Source organism: Corvus cornix, chromosome 1 (genome assembly GCF_000738735.6).
Source record: "Corvus cornix cornix isolate S_Up_H32 chromosome 1, ASM73873v5, whole genome shotgun sequence".
Lineage (NCBI taxonomy): Eukaryota > Metazoa > Chordata > Aves > Passeriformes > Corvidae > Corvus > Corvus cornix.
This window is the reverse complement of record NC_046332.1, coordinates 81178546-81187402: the sequence shown is the minus strand read 5'-3', so window position 1 is coordinate 81187402 and position 8857 is coordinate 81178546.

Genomic DNA, 8857 nt, shown 5'->3' with positions numbered 1-8857 from the left:
CTTGGTCTGGCATTTTTTTTTTGCCTGGATGCCTCTTATATCCAGCTGGTTTTGGTTTCAGCTGGGATAGAACTAATTTTCTGCTAGTAACTGCTATAATTGCGTGTTTTGGATTTAGGATGAGAGTAATTCTGATAGCACAGGGATATTTTCATTATTTCTGAACAGTTCTTGTAGTGTCAAGCTCTTTTCTGCCTCTCACCACACCTCACCACAACTGGGACAAATGACACCAATGGACCAAAGGGACATTCCATACCATATGGCATCATGCTCAGAATAGAAAGCTGAAGGAAACCTGGACAAGGGGCTGCTGTTCAGGAGCATATTGGGCATCAGTTCGTTGGTGGTGAGCAATTGTTTTTCATTTTCATCACTTGTTTTTTCTTCTCTTTTCTCTCTCTGTTTTTGGTTGGTTTGGGGCTTTTCCTCTTATTTTCCTTTTTTTTTCCCCTCATTATTATTACTATTTTTTTTGTTAATTATTTTATTTATATTATTAAAGTGTTTTTACCTCAACCCATGAGTTCACTTATCTGTACTCTTCTGATTTTTTTCCCAATCTCACCAGGGGTGAGGTCGTAAGCAGCTGTGTGGGTCTTAGTTGCAAACTGAGGATAAAATACAACATAATTATATCCGTCTTTCTTTGCTTCTGTGAGGATAATATTGTCATGTAATAATACGCACATGTAATGTTGTATCTGACTGTACTTTCAGAATGTTACAAAATACTTAAAATACTCTTGTTAGTTACACAATTTCAGTATGCTTCCAGTTGAGTTCAAGGTAAGCTCATTTTAATGATATATTTTCATATGTACACTTATAATTTTTCCCATATTATAGTATTGTGGCCGGGTTGGGGTCTGTGGCTCAGACCCAGGAAGCCATGAGCGACCCAGAGAGAGCGTCCCGCAAGGGACAGTCTTCCAGGGGTCTATGGTGATCCCTCGGCCACCGGGGATGCCTTCACAGGGGGTGCCTGTCTCAGCAGGCTGTCAGCCCTTCAGTGATTCAGCGGGAGTGATTTCAGCTCTTGTTCTGCGAGGCAGACCCAGGCCAGATGAGGAGAGAGATGAGAGGCTCGTTTGGCGGTTCTGCATGGGGCAGCTTTATTAGCCCGCACCGCACGAAGGGTAGGCTAGGGATGATCTCTCTTCTCTAAGGGGGAATAGGGTAGTTCTTATAGGGATACAAGGGTGGGAATGAGAGGATAGAAGCCAATGGGTTACAAAGAATCTACATAGGGTCTCCCAGAGGATCATGGGTCTGTTTTCTCTCACCCTCACCGAGAAGTGCTGCCATTTCCAAGGGGATCTTGCCGGGAGGTTATGCAATCCCTCCAAGGCAGAGGCTGGGCATACCCCACATTACAGGTCTCTGATGTGGCTAAAAGTAACTGGAAAGATAGCACCCTTCTGATCAGAGAATAAGCACAGCTAGGAAGAGATAAAAGAGCAAGAATGTTATAACACAGCATCTTCTGAATGATAGAAGCAGACAGGAAGATATTATAAATAACTTTGGAATTAAGTTCTGAATAAGAAAGGGCAGGCTCACAAACTTCTTCAGTCTCCAACAGATTTTTTTTCATTTGCCTACAGTAGGAAAATAAAATGTAGCTTAAAAATAAAAGCACATTAAAGTGATTGATTGAAGTTACCAGAGAGAATTTGATTTTAAAAGAACTATTCCCACTTTAACTCTCAGGATCAAAAGAGTGAACTATGCCTTGTTACATATTTCAAGCCACACTCTCTTGCTGGTTTAAATCAGTAGAAATAAATTGGTAACCACATTTCCACAATAAAATGTCCAAAACATTTCCAAAATGAACAGCAAATCCTGTCAACCCAGGAAGCAATCACGCTTTGGATTCGGATATTTTAATAGTAAGTTTGTTTGCTGAGGATTTACACTGTACTGTTTAGGACCAGGCAAGGGTCTATGAATGAGATCTAGCCCAGTGTCCTTCACCTGCAGAAAGCACCAGTGAAAGTGCTGTCACTGCTGTATTTTGAACTTTACAAAGATGACTGCCATGGCTTGACCACTAATCTCCCTTTGTTTTCTTCTTTCAAAAGCTCAGTTAGACAAAAAGGAGACATTAAGAACAACTATTAAGCAAGACATGGGACTAAAAAATCCATATTCAGCCACCTAAATAAACAAATATTTCAGTCTTGGAATGTGTTGAGTTCCTGCATATTCAACTGCTGAACCAACAGCATTTTCAAAGAAAAATATTCAGTATTATTCTGAAAGAATGGACCAAATTTCTGCTTTCTAATTTTATTACAATGGGTGTTATATCTCTTTTTAAATACTAACCATTAACATTTTGTATGCTATTTGTGCCAATACATTTCTTGTAGAACCCCTTGCATGATGGTGGTGGTTTAACTTACTATGAAGGAACTCATTGCTCTTTTTTATCTATGAGGAAATAATTACAAAGCAAAAGTAAGCTAAACTAAGACCAAAAAAATCCCAAATCCAAAACCCAAAAGCAAAAAAAATACGATAAATACGAAAATAACTGATACGATTTGAATTAATTGATATAATCTTGATTCAAATCAGCTGACTCATGAACTAGGAGCAGTAACTTCTCTAGGGCAATGTAACATTTTAATTAAAAAAGTCAGTTGTGCTAGATAGTTCTTTGTGCTATGAAACATACGTAATTATACTAGATATTTCTCCTTTCAGGAAGTGAACATATTAGTTATGGATATCTAAAATTTACAACGGTCTAGATGCCAGTAAAATATGAAAAACTTAAAATGAGATCTGCAAATCAGTCACTTTCAGATGAACAAAAGAATCCTGATTTCTCCCTTCATGCCAGGAAAAAAAATAAGCGAAAAGGAAAAAACCAACCACATATAAAATGCTTCCCACTTCTGTCACCTAACCCTGCACAAAAAAACAATGGAAAGAAAAGATGATTAAGATCTATAGATACCAATAATTTCCTGCTGATACCATATAGACTTCTGGTTAGTGCACCGATCTGAGAGTGCAAAGCAGTAATAGCACTGATCTTGGACAGAACATAGGTGCATAAACACTTTAGTTACAGAATTCTCATACAAGTAGTGGCAAACTTCACTACCATACTTAAACTAAATGAAAATGTGTACTTCAACCTGGTAGTAATCTGTCCTTTAAAGGGTGATTGTCCTCAAGAGAGAAATTCAGACTCTGAATACCAAAGAAAAGGAAAAACATCAGTTCCTCAGTATCAGTGGTCTGAATTATGGAGTGTATTTAATGCTTTTGTATCAGTTAGTTTGGGGAAGTTCCCTAATCACTGTTAGGGTTGACTAAACTTCCCTTTGAGTTTTTCATGAATTGCAGAGGCTGCCAAGCAGCAATGAATTTCAGAATTGGATAAAGTGAATCTTGTGGCAAAGTTTGTGAAGTACTCTGAGATTCTATGAAGAAAAGGTAGTGCAAAAGTCTAAAACTATCTCAGTTCTCCATCACTAGGTGTACTATGAATGCGATGAATACTGTTGGAGCCATCATTGTTGTTAAAATAACTTTCTTACCTGAATTATCACCAATTTTGCGTGACTGGCATATATCAGCTGAAAAAACCCTAAAACCAAACAACCCCCAAACTCTTCCTTGAAGACGTTTTAATCAGTACCCTAAGTGAAGAAGAAAAATAATGCTAAGGGATTTTTTTTTGTCACTCAGATAATACAATAGATGGTGGGTTTCATTTTTTTAAACATAGCTGTAGGTATGATTTTATTAATTTTGGGAGACAAATGTTGAGTTTATTTAAAAATGTCACTTTTTAATTAAATTCTAATGTTGTAAAAACATTCTTTCTTATTAGCTTTGCTAATTTAGTGCACACAAGACCGAAGTAATAAGTTTTGGAATTATTTGTCTTATAATTTTTATTAGCTCGTGAATCTCAGTTATCCTACTCTTGGTGTATTGGTTATTTTAGCAATACCAAAACCCTCTTTTTTTCTGGCTATGCTGTTGTTGTAAGAAAATCTTAATCAACTTTAGAATACTTTCTTATGGTAAAAAGTGAAAAACTGCAGTTCACCAAAACTATGTATCAGAATTCTGAAACCAATTTTATATTCCAAAGAAGATGCTTTGCCAAATCAACGTTTTTTTCCTGTAGCATGCTGCTTCTTTTTGTCTTGCAAGGGCACTCTTTCACTTTCCAGAAATGCAAAAACAAGTTAATATTCAAGGTAGAACTGAAATTATCAAAAGTATTGAAGTGTAAAACCAGCTGGCCAAACTACCCAGAAAATGCATAGAAATGTTTCCACCATGGAAATTAAATATTCTGTCCATACAAAATGCTTTTTAAAGAGTCTGGAATTTCAACCATGCATGGAACACCAGTAAAGGCAAATGAAGGACATCGTAAAATCATGGAATCATAGAGTGATTTGGGTTGAAAGGGACCTTAAAGATCATCTAATTCCAACCCCATCTGTGGGCTTCTGAATTATTTTTCTCAATTCACAAAAACATAATCTGTCACCAAGCAGAGTTATACTGTGCTTAAAAAACTGTTGATTAAAATATTATTTCATTTGTTTCTCTTTCCCATAATACAATCCATTATAATTTATCTTAATCCATGAGACAGTCATTCAGGAATTATCTTTAATGTTAAATGTGGCTAGGATCATAAACTGCTGGGATCACTGTTGTTATTCCTGATATGTCAGGGGAATATCAAATCCATAATATTGAATTACAATTTCTCAAAGAACATCTCAGTTTCCATTTCCATTGAACTGGACTTCAAATCAGTTAACCCAGAAAACATCTCTATTATTCTCTGAAAGTTAATGCATTTTTCAGTACATTATTGGGAGATATGAAGGTATTTAAGATGGTGTATCAAGTGGAAAAACAGGAGAAACTATGGGAAGGTTACAAGAAGATTTATAGACAGAATAGGTTTTAATTTCTTCACTTTTCTGCAATAACCTGTTTTATTTGCTTCAGAAATGCTGCTGGTTTTAAAGTGAGTGGACAAAATCAAAGCACAGTCAGAAATGCAATAGAGTGAAAATAATTTTTCTCTCTAGGAACTTAAAACTAGAGTTTCATACTTCATTTGTTCAGAGCATGAAATGGCTCACTCAAACATTGGAAATGCATATATGTGAACACTTTCTTACTAGTCCCTAATTCTCTTATTGCACATGAATAAAAATTCAATCTTGACTTCTTTTCAATGCAACATTTTTCTTGGGCATATACACAAGTTTTTGTGGAGTAATTTTTTGTCCTTGTATGTACCAATGAGTCAATCTGTTAATTAATCTTGAGAAATGAGAGACATTTTTCACCCTATCATTTATTAGCCCTTACCTCCAAACTTCTTTTCTCCAAAAAATTAGTAAATTCAAGAAATGTACCACATAGGAAACTCGTATCAAGGTGGCTCAAATTCTGTGTATTTTACTGAAAATACTTCATTGCAGGTATATTTTAAGAATTATGTCAAATTTTGTATGCTTTGAAAAAGACGAAAACGAATCAAGAATGTATATCATTCTACATGAAGAGGTGTTTATGTTAAGTAACTTGTGCAGTATTTCATATTTACAGTCACAGAATCAAGTCAGCGACAAAAAAATCTTTCTGTTCTCATTTTCATACTTTCAATTGCATGCCAAGGCCTAAGACTTAGAAAAGTTCCTTTTATAAATCATTACTGTAATTCCAGTGGTTTAGCAGGGGTGCTGAAGACATAATTATCTGTGACCTCAAGGCTGGTGATAATCTAGGGAATTAAAAAAGGAATATGTTGCATCTGTTTCTGGAAGTTTTAATGATTTGAAAAACATCATTCATAAGATAACCGCAGTTTCCTAATTTTTTTGTATAGATTTAAATTTCTACTAGCTTTATCTGCATGTCAGAATAAGTCACACCTTAAAATAGCAAAATTATAGAAAACTTTTTGAAAGCTACATCCTTTCAAAGCTGGCATATATGTTAACAATACCAGCTCACCATGCAGACACAGAAAATTAAAAATGGATATCTTTACCACTGGGAGCATTACTTCCTTCTCACTTTTAAATGTTTTTAAAAATATGTTAGAATTTATTTGCAGCTGGAAGGAAAACAAGATACATTAAGTTACCTCAAAAGGCATCAGGCAATCAACTTTAGGAAGTTAACCACCACTCTTTTAATACAAAATTATGTCATTACTGATTTATTTATTGGAAAAACAATACAGACAAAACAAACAACAACAACTAAAAAGAGACACTGAATGTAAGATTGTGCCTTAGCTTAGCTCAGGAAAAGTTAAAAAGGATTTTTCCCCTATTTATATTGAAATTGCTACTTCATTGTCTTTACTTCCTCAGGTATCAAAAATTCACACATACAGGTAAACAAATGCACATACACACTCTATAAAATCCATCCTGGTGAAAAAGGCTTTGAAAAGAAATGATTCTCCCATTTTTCAAAATAAGTATTAAACCTCTAATTTAAACACAGATAACTTGTATACTTCAGATAGAGAGGAAGTGCACATACTGCTGATTAATAAATTACACTTAGTCCTGGATTTAGAATTTTTGCGTATTATTTTTCTCATACTCACTTCTAGACTCATGCTTCCATATTTAAATACAAAGTTGGCTTTGACATTTATCAAGGAGAAAAAGTGAAAGAAAATAAAAAGTAGGACAGGATTATAGGCTCTCATAAATGAAGAACGCATCTGTGGGAATGGGTGCTGCACACTGAGTCATAACACAGCTCATTACTGAAATAGAGTGCATTACAGTGGGAAAAAAATGTTTGAAATTACATCTTTCAGAGAAGCTTTCATAAAAATTTTCAGAAAAATGGCTAATGAAGGTGTTGGACAAGCACTTAGGACTGCTAAAGAGGAAATCAAGAGGTATATTTTCCTCTGAGATCTAAAGTGAGAGTCTTTGAAGGGAAGCAGGTCAAATAGTGCTTAATGTGTAAGTACCCCACATGATTCCATGAAAAAATGGGGTACCTTGTCAAAAGAAAAAGGAAAGACTAACAGATAAACCTTCAGAAACATCAGATGGCAGGTGGTGAATCTCTAACTGGGACCAATAATGGATGAAGTGCTGGGAAGTGGTATGAGAGACAAGAAGCTTCTAATTATTTTATGATTGGCTTTAATTTAAATCATACTTTAATTTGTTGTCACAACAGATTAACAGTGGCTGCACAAACAAACGTAATGAATTCAGGGTGCTTCAGAGCCAAAGGCTAAACCTGGATTTATTGTTGGCATGTGCTTTCTTCATCTCTCTGGCATGGGTAGGACTTGTTTCTTTTTTCTTTTCCTTTTTTTCTTTCCCAGAGAAGTCAGTGATTTAAAGCAAACTAATTAGAAATAAATAAAATGAAGCAAGCTTCAACTTAACTTGGGGATTTGTATTTGTGTGGGTATTTCAAAGTAATGCCATAAGCAGCTGTGCCTTATTCCATTTATTTATTTATTTCTGATTGAGCAAAGAGAAAAACTGTTCTTCACCATAGCACTGATTTGGACCTAATCTGGAATAGCCTTTTTATTAATATTGTACTAAACCTCAGGAAATGATGCCATAGGCCACATATTAGTGCCAAAATACATATGAAGTCAGTTGATTCTACTTATTAAGACCATACAAGGCCTTTGACCTCCTTACAGTGCACAAACATTAGGCCAGCTGGCTTACAGACATTCTTTTATACTAAATCTGCACACTCATATCTGTTAGCAACTTTTCATTTCAACAAGTCATAAGGAGTACCAGAACTGTAGCTGTGGTTTGTATGGTTATATTTAGACTGCATGACTGGCCAGTAGAAGTACATACTGTGTCATTTTCATGCGTTCGTTAGTGGTGGCTGATAACAGCTATAACGCTTCTTTCAGGCATATAAATCATATTGAACTGAGAACCTGGAAATGATCAGATTAGGAATTAAGTCTGAACACCCATCTCACTATAAAGCACAGAAATATTTAATTTGGCAGGAATTTATCACTGAAAAAAAATGTCATCGGAGTGCAAAAGCATTTATGAATGTAGTTTCAAAAGCTTGAATAGGCACAAATACCTTTCTGAGGTGCAAGTATAGGCTAGAGGTGTTACAGATTTTCAAAGAGATTACTTGAATCTGTAATGAAAAGGAGCAAAGTGACTTTGTTTAGTAGACATAACCCACATTTTCTAAGCCCATCAGGTTCTGCAAACTGCAAACAAATGCAATCTGTTTATTTCATGAATAGCCTGTCTGTTCACAACCTCAAGGTCTCAACAGAGACCAAATTCAAAACATTTTCTCACCATTCATATTCCTTCACTACTTCTCCAAGCCTATGTGGGAAGGTATCATATTCCATTCTGGTGCTGAGTATGTAGTGCATCACTATAATTAGGTTTTGTCTTATATTGGGCATAAATGGCAGACTTTTGGTAGTAGGGTGAACTCTGTGGAAGAAGGCAGTGAACGGCCCTATGCCAGTCCCAGATGGTTCCATAAGGCTGTGAAACAGGCCAAAAAAGATCACTGAACATCAGAAATTCAACCAGGCACTAACGCAACCGGGGGCTTGTCAGCACAAGCCCCGGCGTGCCCTCGGGCAGAGGGGACGCAGCGTTGGCCTCCACAGCGTCCTCACTGGACAGCTCAGTGGAATCAGCGTGGGATGGGTGCGTGCGCTGGCTCCTCCTCAGAGGAAACACGTCGGGCAGCCGATGGAATGGCTCACGTTAGCCCGCAGGCAAAGAAGGCGGGAGGGGCTTCTGGTGTGAGTTCGAACAGGTTGATTTGCAGGAGGGACCAGGGACCAGCA